The following is a 16,329-nucleotide window of genomic DNA, read 5'->3' on the forward strand; positions in this document are numbered from 1 at the left end:
TAGTAAGTTAAATGTTTTAGTGAACATACCTGTATAGTGAGCAGGGCTAAGAGAACAGTAATACACTAGCGAACTACAACTATGTGGACAAATCGTGAGCCGCATGTTTAGTGATTTCAATTGGTCACATGCTTAATAAAAGGTTAAAAGTGGGATCACTTTAATAGACCGTGTGGGTGTGCAGATACTATATTGACACAGTAAGCGCTCACCATGAAGAAGTATCTGTTGCCGATACTTGTGGACAAAGACGATTAGTGAGTACTACGTTAAGCAGTCAGCACGTCCGAACCCAGTCAGGATAGAAAGTGAAGTGTCACTTTGTCTTACTCTGAGTGACACTTTTCTGGGTATTGTGCTGAGCCAGAATGTTAATAACCGTCAAGTGATGAAAACAGCTTTTCGGCCACGTTTAAAGCATCATTCTTCTGAGTATGGTACCACGTCGTGTTGTAAATAATTATTTACAATATGAAGCAGTTCCAAACCCGAAAAACTTTCATGTTATTTTCCAGTATTCACACATCTAGGGTACTTGCTATAGCGACATTCTCTTTATTATTAGACTGATTATTATTTTTATTACTATTATTGTTACCTTGTTGCACAGAAATACTTACATAACATTGTTTGCAGCAACGAATACGTTCATAACGTTCATTTAAACATCCAGCATTTTTTTTATTCTTACGCGTTACAGAATGTGTACCGTACTATATTTGATTCTGATGAAATAATAGTTATTGTTGATGTAGTAAGTTTATGTCTATTAGTAGTGCATTAAAGGTTCTTCAGTCCCATTCTCCGACGGTGAAAATGTACTGACAGTTACGGCAAGGCGTTGCAAACACAAGGAAGTTATAAAGAATGGGAACAAAGCCAGTTGCGTACATAAGATGGTAGACATTTTATCAAACTGCGATTTCGACGAAAACACTTGGACACTACATATTACACTCGTTACTGTTAAGAAAAATATCAGGACACCGTAGAACAGTGGAATTATGGGAAGCTATTCCACGGTCCTCGTTAAGTCTTTTAAGGAAAGTTCTGTAATATCGCTTGCACGCTTGTATTTATGACATCGGTTCATGAAGGACCTAGAAATAGCTCCAGCTAGAACTAGTGATCGCATTCGGGTAGAAGTTACAGAGCGAGAATAAATAGCAATGGCACTAATTCTGATTCTTGAGACATACTCGTTCATTGCGTCTTTTGAAGTTCACTTTCTTATGCGGAGCTGGAATACAGTAAGATATAATTCAAATTGTGTTTGGAGCATGGTAGGTACTCGGTAGTTCATCATTTTTTAACTGTTATATCTAAATCAACAGCGCCGAAGGCTTAGCTGAAGTCGAAAAGGATTCATTATAGTAGTCTGTTGTCCATCCATAACCAACTTCACATCACTGGACATTTGAAAGAAAACTGACCTTAAAACTTGTAGAATTTCCCTAAAATTAGAATACTTAGATATAGCATCATCAAAATATGAGAAGGAAATACTATTCAGATTATCTGCTAGATTGCTGTCATTTCTGGAATTACCTGATTTTAAAGCTCCCTTTGCCAGATAACTTGGCGAGCCCACTTTTACCGCAGTGTCGTTGCTACTGTCCTTAATCTACCCGAGGGCTCGACCTTGAGTTTCGTAGCGCTTATCTGCTAATGTGCTGAGTCCAGGTAGAATTACCCATTAGTGTCTCGCGGGCGAGATTTGTCGCGCGGCTCGCAGATGGAAACACCTTTGCGTGGCTAATGGGGGGAGCGCCGGATCAGGGCTGTCAGCAGGTGGGGCTAAGCGGCGCTTCTCCTCTGCCCGGCCCGTGGTTTTCCCTGGCCGTGCTTCCCGCAGCGTTAAGTTCCCCGACACTTTTTGCGCAAGACATTTACGTAGGTAATCGGAAAGCGAGTTGACATTATCTACTTCAGTCCAGCAAAATGCCTACGTGGTGTCGGCGTACTATCACAGGCTCGCATTTTCGACTCTGACCTCATACATGTGTTATAGCTGTGTTGTGAGGTTCTAGGCGGTACATTCTGGAACCGCGAGACCGCTGCAGTCGCAGGTTGGAATCCTGCCTCGGGCATGGATGTGTGTGATGTCCCTATGTTAGTTAGGTTTAAGTAGTTCTAAGTTCTCGGGGACTGATGACCTCCGAAGGTGAGTCCCATAGTGCTCCGAGCCATTTCAACCATTTGTGTTATGAGGAAGTGTACCTCCCAAAGTGGTAGAAAATAACGAAAGAAATAATGGCATATGTATGTAGTGTGTGTGTGTGTGTGTGTGTGTGTGTGTGTGTGTGTGTGTGTGTGTGAAGGGCTTGGGGGATCGTGGGGAGAGGAACATGGGGAGTCATTGGCAGAGGATGATATAGCGCCCTGTTAGCATCACGTGGCCTTCGAGACCTGATCGGTTTATACATACACATGGCACATTCGTACATGATGAAGTTGGGGGTTATGATTGTGCTTGTATGTAGGTGTCTGTTTTTACATACCAGCTTAGCTTTAAATGATCTCGAAAATTTTAAATTAGGTTAGATTTTTTTAAATTATCGCTACCAGTCACCAACTTTGTTAACTAATGTATTATTTTTTTATTGTGCGACATGTTTCGATGGAATACATCATCTTCAGGCTAATTGACATTACAAAAACAATTTCACATTAAGATCATACAGATGTTACATTGTTACATAGTCTTTTCATAAATGCTGTGGTTATCCTGTGGAAGAAGAGAAAACTTGGTAAGAGGCGATGTCGCTTTGGAAGCTGGACTGATTTTTGCATTAAAAAGGTTTTTAAAAACCATTCACTTCGTTCTTTTGGTGTGGGAGTCTCAGAAGAACAAAGTGATCCCTGTTACAAAACATTTTCATGCAAACATCAAAAAATGGTTCAAATGGCCTGAGCGCTACGGGACTTAACTTCTTTGGTCATCAGTCCCCAAGAACTTAGAACTAATTAAACCTAACTAACCTAAGGACGTCACACACATCCATGCCCGAGGCAGGATTCGAACATGCGACAGTAGCGGTCGCGCGGTTCCAGACTATAGCGCCTAGAACCGCTCAGCCACTCCGGCCAGCTGCAAACATCAGTTCAGCTTTCAAAGTGACATCGCCTCTCACAAAGTTTTCTCTTCTTCCACGGGATAACCACAGCATTTATAAAAAGACTGTGTAACATCTGTATGATTTAATTGCGAAATTTTTTTGTAATGCTAGTTAGCCTGAAGATGAGGTACTCTTTCGAAATATGTCGCACAATAAATAAATAACATATTAGTTAACAAAATTTGTGAATGGTAGCGGTAATTAAAAAAAAAAAACTTTACATATTTCTTGAGACAGTCACGGTCGAAAAATAGTCGAAATGGCTTCAAACAAATATAACTTACTATTTATGGAACAAATGATGTGAGTGTACGGCAGTCCTAGTGCCACCAGGGACAACGTGATGGTGGGAATGCTGGAACGCCTGGAAAAATTTGAAACTTGATAAAAGTATGGCTTCTTATCCGCAAGAGAAAAACGCGTTACAGGTGAGAAGCCCCTAGTGTCATAAAATCGGGAGTAAGGCTGTGAAAGTTTAAAATCAGCATAACTCTGGAACCCTCGGCACTATTTCAACCGAAGCTGATAGGTGTGTGATTTACTAAACAGAAAGAAAGAAGAAAATATATTCTAGGGTAAGAAACATAAAGCTTCTTAGTTGCGGAATTGGAAGTAGGGTGACAGGTAAAATCAAGCAAGAATGACCGATTGTAGTTCCGACTCCATAGTTATACAGTTTATAAGATGAATGCTAACACTCCCATGACCTTGGAAGTAAATTTTCTTTCAGTGGGGTGAAGAGATTGTATGAATGCATGATGTCTTTTCTTTCGGACATGTCCGAAAGAACAGACACCCCACATTCACATAATTTATTCGCCTAGATGGATCCACATTCTTCAGTGCGGATGCACAAGTACGCCCGACCTCAGGCACGAATCTCGGAGAAGAGAGCATGGAGGAAATGGACAGCGTCTGAGGACAGGTGGCAGCTCGGTGGGAGTGTGGGTCGGCCGTCAGGCATGCCTAGACAGTCCGTCCACCTGCTTAGTAAGCAGGAGTCCCGAGCTCGTATCCAGGTCCGGTACACATTTTCATTCGTCGCCGCTGATTTCGCGTAATGTCCTGATGCAGCTGATATCAGTACTACCTTCCTTCCCTTTCCTTTCTCCCCCTCCCGCCTCCACCTTCAATCTACATATGACGTGCATGAAGAGAATTCTTGAAACCTTTTGAAGTATTGTGAAATATACAGAACAATACATAACCTTTTCGCAGAACTCAAGCAGCTATAAAAGTTTCTCCATTGTCTTCAAGTTCTGAGGAAATAGATAATCGATATTTTCCGAGTAATCTACTTGCAGCAGTAACATGTGCGGTTTGTGATGTGTATATACCAGACGGATGCGTGTATCAAACCTTTCTACTGTCTATAAGGCCACGTAGCTAAAGGAAGCAAAAATAAATAAATAAATAAATAAATCTAGTTTCAAGTTGCATTGCCCCAGCCCCAGGGCATACGAAGAACTGCATAATCAGAAAATAGTAAAATATCGCACATCGTATTATTGTTCGATATGCCACCGATTCTAAAACGTAGATCTCATAATACTTCAACAGTGAATGTGTCAGGTATATTCAGCAGTTGTTTGCAAGTCTCGCTAGAGTCATGCGAAGCCGGACACGATTCGCGTGGATGCACGTCGCCCCTGTGTGCAACAGGCGCAGCAAAAGAATACTTCCTGTGTGTGAATACCTCTGTCTGTGATAATTGAACGTGAACGGCCAGAAAGGACAGTATTCGCCAAAACGCTCAACAAGCTCTTGTGACAGACTTACGGCGGAATCTATTGTAGTTCTGAGATTTACCACACGTAGAAACATTGTCTGTCCCATTTTCGTTGTGCTGCGTTATCTGTTCTCAGACGTAAATTTCACAATCACTTTTATTGTTCGTGCTGGGACCCCATAAAATGAACAGCTTTCGTATCTCTATTGTAAGCCATACCGCCATGTGGAATCCAGGTAAAGCTCGGCTTAGCTGTAATTCAAGTGAACCAGATATCATTCCTAACACATTGGGGGAATGCGGTGTAGCTTTGCTTGCTTAAAAGCTCCATCATTGTTTTATAATACCTGAAATAGCACGGCGTAATGCAGCAGAAATTGATATTAAATCAGTAGGCCAGTTGCCGCAGGGAAGGACAACGTTTACTACCTTGAAGTTTTCCCCGTTCGCGGTCTCCATATGAGGTTACCAAATGAGCTAACCGTCTTTGAGGAAGAGATATATAGGATATTGTCGGCCATTGGGAAGAAAAGACGCATTCGGGCCGTGAACGTGCTGATCAGCTCCGAATTTTTGAAAGCCTTTCAGGCTATCCGGCGCCATTATCCAGCAGAGGAATAAGTAGAGGCCATACAGACTCTCCTTTTTAGGATACTAAACACAGGAAATTTAGCACAGACTTCAATTCGAGATGCTTACAATAGTTTCCACAACGAGAATTTGTCTCGAAATCAGGCTGAAAATCCAAATAGATTCTGGTCATATGTAAAGTATGCTAGTGGCAAGACATAATCAGTGCCTTCTCTGCGCGGTAGCAATGGAAATACTGTCGATGACAGTGTTGATAAAAGTAAATATTTCAGAATTTGAATCAAGAACAACTATCGACGTAAGTAATTTAGAAGCTGATAGCCTCGGGATAGTGAAGCAACTTAAATCACTTAATAAAAGGAGGTCCCACGGTCCAGACTGTATACCATCTAGGTTCGTTTCACAGTGCGCTGATGCAGTAGTCCTATACTTAACAATGATATACAACCGCTCGCTCGACGGAAGATCCATACCCAAAGACTGGAATGCTGCACGGGTCATACCAGTATTCAGGAGAGGTAGTAGGATAATCCACTAAATTACAGGCCCAGATCATTAATGTCGATATGCTGCAGGATTTTGGAACATATATTGTGTTCGAACATTATGAATTACCTCGAAGAGAACGGTCTATTGACACACACTCAACACAGTTTTAGAAAACAGCGATCTTGTGAAACACAACTAACTCTTTACACGCACGAAGTATTGAGTGCTCCTGACAAGATTTCAAGTTGATTTCCTATTTCTAGATTTCCAAAAGGCTTTTGACAGTGTACCACACAAGCGGCTTGTAGTGAAATTGGGTGCTTACGGAAATATCGTCTCAGTTATGCGACTGGATTCCTGATTTCATGCCAGAGATGTCACAGTTCGTAGCAACTGACCGGAAGGCGTCGAGTAACACAGTAGTGATTTCTGGCGTTCCCCAAGGTAGTGCTATAGGACCTCTGCTGTTCCTTATCTGTATAAACGATTTAGGAAACAATCTGAGCAGCCGTCTTAGGTTGTTTGCAGATGATGATGCCATTTACCGTCTAGTAAAGTCATCAGAAGATCAAAACAAATTGAAAAACAATTTAGAAAAGATATCTGTGTGCAGCTGACATAATAAATGAAAAGTGTGAGGTCATCCACATGAGTGCTAAAACGAATCCTTTGTACTTCAATGACACGATAAATCAATAAAATGTAAAGGCCTTAAATTGAACTCAATTCTTATGAATTACAGATACTAACAATTGAAATTGAAAAGAACATGTAGAAAATTTTGTGGGGAAGGCGAACCAAAGGCTGAGAGTTACTGGCAGAAGATGCAAGAGATCTACTAAAGAGAGTGCCTACACTACGCCTGTCCTCCCTCTTTTGGAGTACTGCTGCGCGGTGTGGATAGGATTAGTGGAGCATATCGAGAAAGTTCAGTGAAGAGCAGAACGTTTTGTATATTGAGAAATAGGGGAGGGAGTGTCACGGCCATGACACAGGATTTGGAATGGACAACATTAAATCAAAGGCGGAGCAATCTTCTCACGAAATTCCGATCACCAACTTTCCCTTCCGAATGTGAAAATGGTGAAATCAGAGCTCGCACGGATAGATATCGGTATTCGTTTATTCCACGCACTGTTCGGGAGAGGAATAACAAAAAATTGTTGTGAAGGTGGTTCGGTGAGGATTCTGCCAGGCAGTTAAGTGTGATTTTCAGAGTATCTTTGTAGATGTAGATATAGAGGTAGAAATGAAGGAGATGATTTTTTTTTTCGCTCTATGGCACATTTGTAATTACGAAAACGCTTTAACAGACGTGATAGCTAAAGGGATTATAAGATGCATAAGTTGTTTTTGTTAGTGGCGGTGGTGGTGATTGTGGTCGTCATCATCGTCTTGAGCCCGAGGATTCACTTGGTGCCGCTCTCCACTCTAGTCTACCCTAACCTACGCAGGCCCCTTCATCTCTGACTAACTGCTGCAACTTACATTCACTTGAACCTGCTTGCCGCATTCATGCCTTGGTCTCTCTCAACTATTTTTACCGCACACATTTTTCTCGATTATCAGACAGACCAACTATATGCTGTGCGTATCCATCGGGAGATGATCTCTGTCTGTGTGGAAGGTTGTACGAGCTTTCGAATGGCTCAACTCTGGCGTGTACAGTTTGTGGAGGGGCACCAATATGTGCGTGACTGACAGCGCACACGTAATGAGGCCGTTACTGCAATTCGGAATATTGTGCACGAAGATCATTGCTTTACCACTGATAATGTCCTAATGCAGCTACCTCCTGGGGCTACAGTTGGAAGCTGATCCATCGCAAAGATCGTAATAGACCATCGCCACTACCGCGAAGTCTGCGAAATACGGGCGCCATGTTTGCTGAGTAATGGATTTGGTCACAATGTTTCTGGGAATTCAAAGAGGGAACGGATTGTCACTGGGAATGAGACCTGGACGCGTCAGGCGACTCCTAAGACAAAAGTCAGAGCATGGTGTGGAAGAAACCTGGCAGAAGTGCCCCCCAAAAAGGCAAAGATCACAGATCTGGCAGGGAAAGTTACGACAACCACCTCTTGGGGCTGACAGTAGGTTTTGCTCGCTCACTACCTGCCTCTCAGCACTACTGTGAATGCCGAGAGATGCTATAATATCTCGAGGAATCTGCGAGCTGCTATCAAAGCCATGGAAGCCATGGCTTTCCATGGAAGCTTGACCTCTCTGTAATGCAGAACAAGCCGCGATCTGTGACAGGTCTGCTGGCAGAGTACATGTTCAAAGAGGGAGGGAGATCTGCCCTTGAAACGGATTGTCACTGGGAATGAGACCTGGACGCGTCAGGCGACTCCTAAGACAAAACGTCAGAGCATGGTGTGGAAGAAACCTGGCAGAAAGCCAGGAAAGCCATGTAAAGATCTCTCCTTTTATGACAATTCTCGGCCTCGTACAGCTCGTATGGCCCAGGCTGAGCTCGGGAGATTCCACTGGGGGGTGTTCCCGCATTCTCCATGTCACCGAATTACCCCAAGTGATATTCACCTGTTTCAAATGGTTCAAATGGCTCTGAGCACTATGGGACTCAACATCTTAGGTCATAAGTCCCCTAGAACTTAGAACTACTTAAACCTAACTAATCTAAGGACATCACACACACCCATGCCCGAGGCAGGATTCGAACCTGCGACCGTAGCAGCCTTGCGGCTCCGGACTGCAGCGCCAGAACCGCACGGCCACCGCGGCCGGCATTCACCTGTTTCCCCAACTCAAAAGTCACCTTGGAGGTAAGTACTTCAATATCGATGAAGTCACATCAAAAATGAACAGTTGATTACGAGCACAGGACCCGACCTGGTGAAACAGTGGCTTGGAAAAAACCGGTGTCACGTTCCCAAACATGTATGGGAAACATGGAGAGTACGTAGAAAAGTAACAGAAGCATTGTACAGTCTCAATAAAACATCTTAAATTGTGGGTAACGTTTTTTATAAAACCTGGAAACTTCTTCCTTGGACTCCCCTCGTACATTTTAATGTAACTTACTAGAATGATAGAGCGGTGTGCTACAAAGGGACTCGCGGATTTCGAATGGTTCAGATGGGTCTGAGCACTATGGGACTTAACATCTGAGGTCATCAGTCCCGTAGACTTAGAACTACTTAAACCTAACTAACCTAAGGACATCACACACATTCATGCCCGAGGCAGGATTCGAACCTGCGACCGTAGCAGTCGCGCGGTTCCGGACTGAAGCGCCTAGAACCGCTCGGCCACCTCGGCCGGCTGCGCATTACGAAAGCAGCGTCTTAATCAACTGAGCCCTGTGAGTACAATTGATGACCCGCCTAATTGTTCGATATCCCAGCGCTTCTCTCTTGCGAATGCCACAGAAACACCAGATTAGAATTACCTGCGGAATGGATGCGGCGAAAAATGGCATACACACAACCTACGGGTAGCTTGAAAGTCCTTGGAAGGATTACTGGTAGACTGAACTCCGTCAAATTTCTCGGATATATGGCGTTGTCTACAAAAGACAGATACACTAGTTTTCTAAATCCACATTAGCAACCATTGTTAATATCTTGGATATTCCGCTCATTTCGTCACTGTTGCTGTAAACTATATCCATACCACAGCCCAAATTCCGTTCCAGTTATGAGGAGAATACACTGATGATGCGAAACGATATCACCACTTGCTTAATGGCCTATTGTTCGACCTTTGGAGCGATTCTGCGTGACATGCATTCGATAAATCCTTAGTAAGTTTCCGGAGGCACGTAGCACCGGATATCTATGCAAAGGTCTGGTAACTGCCGTAAACTGCGGACCATCCGTGTGCGGGAGCGGAGTGTGTTCCATCGGGTTCACATCAGGCGAATTTAGTTGTCAAAACATCTGTGTGAGATTACTATTATGCTCGTCAAACCACCGCATCACGATTCTGGTCTTGTGACACGGAAGATACGGTCGTCGTCGGGGAAGGCGTCAGAAGGCATCAAACAATAAGGGATGCAGGTGGTCCGCAATAATTTTCACGTAGTCCGCAGCTGTCACGTTGCCTTTGATTACTACCACAGCTCCCGTGGAAGCCGAGGTGGATGTCTGCCACAGCGTAATACTGCCTCCAGCGCCCTGTGTGAGTGACGTGGTGCACGGTAAGAGCAGACGTTCGCGTGAGTGATGGCGTATCCAGACACGACTTCTGTAACAAGATGTATGTGATTCATCCGACTGGGCGGCAAGTTTCCATAGATCCACGGTTCAATCTCGACGGTCTGTGCCGATGTCAGCCGTAATTGACGATATCACTGGGTCAATGAGGCAATAAATAGGACCGTCTGCTGTGGAGCTCCATGTTCAACAACGTGCTCTGAATGGTGTACTCCGAAGCACTTGCGCCTGGACCAACATGTACTCTGCCAGCAGACCTGTCACAGATCGCGGCTTGTTCTGCATTACAGAGAGGTCAAGCTTCCGATCCACACGTTCTGTGATGAGGCGCGAACCTCCAACACCTTTTCGCCTATTCTTCGTTTCACTGTCCTTCAATGAATTTTTTTAGATGCTCAATACAGTATCAAGCGAGCACTCGAACAGCTTCGTCGTTTCTGGAACGGTCTTTCTTGGGCGGAGGGCCATAACAGTGTACCCTTGATGGAGGTCGCTTATGCAAGTGGACTTCAACGTTTACGGCCTGTATCGTCGTTAGAATCATTTACCATTCGTTTCTGTTACGCTTATACAGGACCAGGAGGAAAGGCAGAGGCACTGAGGGGTGATACTATTAGTGATACTGAACAAAAAACATCATATGGACGTATGCCCTATTCCGAATGGTTTTCGAGACAGAACACATTTAGTACTACGTTTGTTGGCTTTTCCTGAATAACTCTAAAATCGCACCCTCCAGCGAAAACCTGTCACAGTACAAAAGTAAACTTGTTCAGTTTTTCTCTAGGCCTAATAGTTTGCGCGAAAGGAGCGCGAGGATACTGAAAATCTCATGCGGCGCGGAAGGTACTAAAACTTACGCAGTTTTTGTAGGCCAAGTTGAGATAGTTCCCCGACGTGATGGACCACAAGTTTCCCCTATCAAAGTGTTCATTTCTAATGCCTATAGACTACTGTGGTATTTTGTGAACAATGACAATGTTTGAATAAATAATAATGTAATTAAATTTGTTCCATCTCACATACGATTCAGAATAGGGCATATGCCCATATAACGTTTTTGTTCAGAATCACTAATAGTTTTATCCCCCAGGGCATGTATCTTTTCTCCTGACGCCCCTTGTGTAGATAAAATTCTCTCGAGCTTCCAGCCGCGTCAAGTAGTTTAAAATCCAGAAGCTTTCAGCTGAGTACTCCTCGACCACTGTCAATTGGTGGCTGACTTTTGGTTGCTGCTACCATCCTTATGTAGCCTTGCTGCGTCACTCGCTCGGAGCGAACAAGATATACGGGCCCCGCTACGAACTTGTCATGTCGCACTATAGATGGAACCACGAAGTCGAGTTTAGATTTGTTCTGCGCACTACGTCACGGATTCTGCGACAGCCAGTGCGCGTTTAGTAGTGTTCTGAGCGCTTTGCTGTGAATGCCGTAGCTAACGCGAGCATTAAACTTGATGGCAGCGAGTTGTTTAGCGAACTCCAATTCCAACTGTTGCGAGTTGTCATCGCTGTTGGTGGTGATAAGTGACAAATTCTGCACAACCAAGTGGGAGACATAACTTGCAAGATATACACTTTCTGCAAGCGCGAAGCATGCGCATGTGCATATCGCAACTGTCGCTTTGAATCGGCAACAATGCACCCCACGCCTGTGGCTCGACATGCGTGAACCGCCATCTTTCACAGTTAGGGCTACCGTCGGCTCAAGGCTCACGAGGAAGACAGGCCGTGGCGCATACGTCACAGCACGTGACACTGCAGGTCTTAACGACTGCCAGCAGCCGTCTCCGGCGGGGAGAAAGTAACTATTTCAAACGAGTTTAATGATTCTTGACTGCGCGCGTAAGTGCATGGAAGCTCTCGATAACACACGGCAAAGTTAAGACAGTGAGTACCTTTCCAATGACACACTGGTTTCCCGCTGGTCCTGCAGGGAGCCGCGTGCTTACGAAGTGTGGCGGAGAAGCCGACTAATGCGACGTCACAAGTTCGCTGCAAGACCAGTATATCTCGTGGGCCCCGAGTCGGCTTGTCCGCCACACTTTGCGAATGCTCGGCTCCATGCAGGGCCCATGCGAAATCAATGTTTAATTGAAAAAGTACCTGCTAAAGCTCTTAGTTTTATCGTGTGGTAACGAGAACTTGCATGCATCTAAACACGTAGTCAAGAATTGTAAAAGTCGTCTGAGATAGTCACTCGCTCTCCACTGGACAAGGCTGTTGGCAATCTTAAAGATCTACAGTGTCACGTGCTCTAACGTACGCGCCACGGCTTGTCTTTCTGGTGGGCCTCGCGCTGGCTACAGTGCCATGTAAGGTAACGTTTTCTATGCGCGTCCGCCGCGGCCACTTCAACCTTCCGTTGGTCGGGTCCACAGCTTTATTGGGGGCACTGTCACAAATTTTTATCTCGATTGCTTCTTTTATTACGCTATCACAGAAACTGTTAGCCCATGTAGTAACAGATGCCTCGTCGAATGCAGTACGATTTCCTTTTTCTGGAGCTTGCTCTGCTATCGCTCTCGTGTTCTACACAGCGCCCTTCAGTGGCACACACAGTGCGTGCGACATAAAACTGTCCATACTGACACGATATGTTACATACTCCTAGCGTTCTGAAGCCTACGTCGTCTTTCACAGCCCTCATGAGTTGTCGGATTTTTGCTGGAGCCCTGAAGACCGAATCGATTTGATCGCTCTTTCGGAGACGGCTGACCTTTCCTGCCGCTGGAGCGAGCACCGGTGACGTCACAAAAGGCAGTGCGGCAGTATGAGGACAGTAGCGGCAACCAAAATATAGTCATCACTTGACAATGGCCTACTCGGCCGAAAGCTCGTGGATTTTAAACCACTTGACATGGCTGGAAGCTCAAGAGAATTTTATAAGAACACATAGCCGCGTAAGTATGCGTTCATATACACTTCTCGTTATACACGACTTCATACACAACGGTAAAGAGGGGTGGGGTACGGTGTGGTGCGGCAACTGTCGTCATGGAAAAAATGGACAGGACCAGAAATGATTGGCTAACAAGTTAACACATCTAACATTTGATTATTTTCTCAAGTAGTCTAGAATACTACTGATAACATCGTCACGTAGTAAACCTAAATTAGATTCTGAACAATAGTCAATGAAGAGCCAAAGAAAATTGTACACCTGCTTAATGTCGTGTAGGGCCACCGCGAGCACGCAGAAATGCCGCTGCAGGACGTAGCATGGACCTCACTAATGTCTGAAGTAGTGCTGGAAGGAACTGACTCCATGAATCCTGCAGGGCTCTCCATAAATCCGTAAGAGGATGAGGGGTGGAGATCTCTTCTGATGAGTTCGTTGCAAGGTATCACAGATATGGTCAATAAAGTCTATGGTGTTGGCCAGCATAAGTGTTTAAACTCAGAAGCGTGTTTATGGAGCCACTCTGCAGCTACTCTGGACGTGTAGGGTGTCGCATTATCCTGCTGGAATTTCCCAAGTCCGTTGGAATGCACAATGGACATGAATGGATGCAGGTGATCAGACAGGATGCTTACGTACGTGTCAACTGTCAGAGTCGTATCTAGACGTATCAGTGGTCCCATATCACTCCAACTGCACGCGCCCCACACCATTACAGAGCTTGGGCAGTCCCCTGCTGACATGCAGGGTCCATTTATTAATAAGGCTGTCTCCATACCCGTACACGTCCATCCGCTCGATGCAGTTGGAAACGAGACTCGTCCGACCAGCCAACATGTTCCCAGTCAACAGCTCCCAGTCATCAACAGTCGGTGTTGACGGGCCCAGGCGAGGTGTAAAGCTTTGTGTCGTGCAGTCATTAAGGGTACGCTAGTGGGCCTTTGGCTCCGGAAGCCCAAGTTGGTAACGTTTCGTTGAATGGTTCACATGCTGACACTTGTTTATGGACCAGACTTGACATCTGCAGGAATTTGCGCAAGGATTGCACTTTGTCACGCTGAACGATTCTCTTCAGCCGTCTTTGGTCCCGTTCTTGTAGGATATGTTTCCGGACGCAGCGATGTCACAGGTTTGATGTAATACGGGATTCCTCATATGGTCTTACAGGAAAATCTCCACTTTATCGCAACCTCGGAGATGTTGTGTCCCATCGCTTGTGCGCCGCCTATAACAAGCGAGCTAACATCCCAAAGATGGACACATGCGGTTCCTCTTCGTCGAAATGTATTGGCTCAATCTCGTCTAGGGGTTCAACCGCATGTGTCACAGAGGATTTAATTAGCAGCAGACATACAGCTGAATTTCAGAAAAATTCGAATTTTTAATTTCGTGATTTATTATATTTCTTCTTCAAGAATAACATCGCAAAGTTTCATATTCGAATTCCGACTAGAAATAAGTTGAAACAAAGTTTTGCCGGCCGAAGTGGCCGTGCGGTTAAAGGCGCTGCAGTCTGGAACCGCAAGACCGCTACGGTCGCAGGTTCGAATCCTGCCTCGGGCATGGATGTTTGTGATGTCCTTAGGTTAGTTAGGTTTACCTAGTTCTAAGTTCTAGGGGACTAATGACCTCAGCAGTTGAGTCCCATAGTGCTCAGAGCCATTTGAACCATTTTGAAACAAAGTTTGTCTTTGTTTGGGCGTCTGCGCATGCGAAGCCCCCTCTTTCTATGCTGCAATCCACACCTTCCCTAGGCTATAATTTTTGTCTGCGTTAGTTTTTTCTTCACACAATGAAAACGAACTGCAGATGAGTCTAGAAGGCTGTGAGATAGATTATCTTTGTTTGTTCCTCTTTTGCAAAATCTGTTTTTTTTTTAATAGTACGTTCTACAAACTTATTTCAGTTTCAGTTTTGTATGTATCAACCTGTTTTGCTCGAAATGGGTCGAAACAGTCGACACATATTCATAAAAATGAAGAAATGTCGAATTTCGCATGTAAAAGGTGCAGGAAATTTAAATAAAAATGTTGCAGATGCTGCTCCTAATTGTGAAGACACTAATATTCTACATTTCAGTTGAAAAATATGGTGTCAGGTATGCGAAGTATCTAGGTGATAGAAATTCCAGTGCTTTTAAGACTGTTTTAGAGAGAAATCCTTAAGGCTCACAAACTAGCATTGAAAAACTGGAATGTCTGGGGCATGTTCAAAAGCGAATGGGAGATATGCTTCTCAGATTTACGTAAGAAATGAAAGGCAAGAAAATAGAAGATGGAAAGCCACTGGGAGGTGTTAACAGACTGACAGCCAAGGAAATTCACATTTTTACAAATATACTGTGGAAAAGCTATGAGGGATACCTCACATAGTGTGAAAACAATGTAGCAAGCTGTGTGGGCAATATTCTTTCACAAACTTGTCACAGATGATAATCCTCAACATTCCCCTTGTGACATATTGTGGTGCAAATATCTTCAGACAGAAGCCAGTGGAAAGCCATACACCCGCTACATGGTTTGGCACTTGCTGTTTTAGATGTTATAAAATCAACTTTGAGATATCTAGCCAATCCTGAACTGCTGAAAAAATGTGTACATGGGGGAACACAGAATACAAATGAGCGCTATAATCTCCTTATATGGATATGTTGTCGAGAAACAGTATTGTGTCCTCAGTTGCTATGAAGATAGCTGCAAGTGATGCCTGTCTAGTGTTCAGTAATGGAAATGTAGGTAGAATTAAGTTGTAGGCTTCCATCCAGGTGCATTCACACTGAATATACTCAGAAGCGTCGATGAAGCGCAACTCAGGCACCAAGAGAAAAAAATGGAAAAGTTAGCGAGGCAAAGGAGACAGGGGAAGAGATTACTCCAGAAAGACGAGGAAGAGAATATATATGGACAGCGTTAGTCATTGGAGGTACAGTAACATTGTCAAAAATTTGAATAAAAACTTTAAATGAGAATAAAATGATTTTTTTGAGCTATAATGCGCCTTCTACCAGGAACTGTAAAAGCTGACATCTTGAACTATGTCATAATTCTTAAGAATTACTTACTGAATAATCCTGTGCAGCACTTTTCCTTTGTCTTTCTTCTGAGAAAAGTTCTCCTTTAAAATTTGAGAAAAAGAGAACAGTCGCTGGTAGCACAAAACTGAAAAATTAATTTCAAAACAACTATGACCTTCAACAAAAACTGTTTCACACGTTTTGTTAGAACTTTATGCATATGTAAACTGTGAAATTCCAGTTATTGGATGATTAGTTCTACATCTACATCTACATCTCCATCCATACTCCGCAAGCCACCTAACGGTG

This window comes from Schistocerca americana, chromosome 5, assembly GCF_021461395.2.
Source record: "Schistocerca americana isolate TAMUIC-IGC-003095 chromosome 5, iqSchAmer2.1, whole genome shotgun sequence".
Taxonomy (NCBI): Eukaryota; Metazoa; Arthropoda; class Insecta; order Orthoptera; family Acrididae; genus Schistocerca; species Schistocerca americana.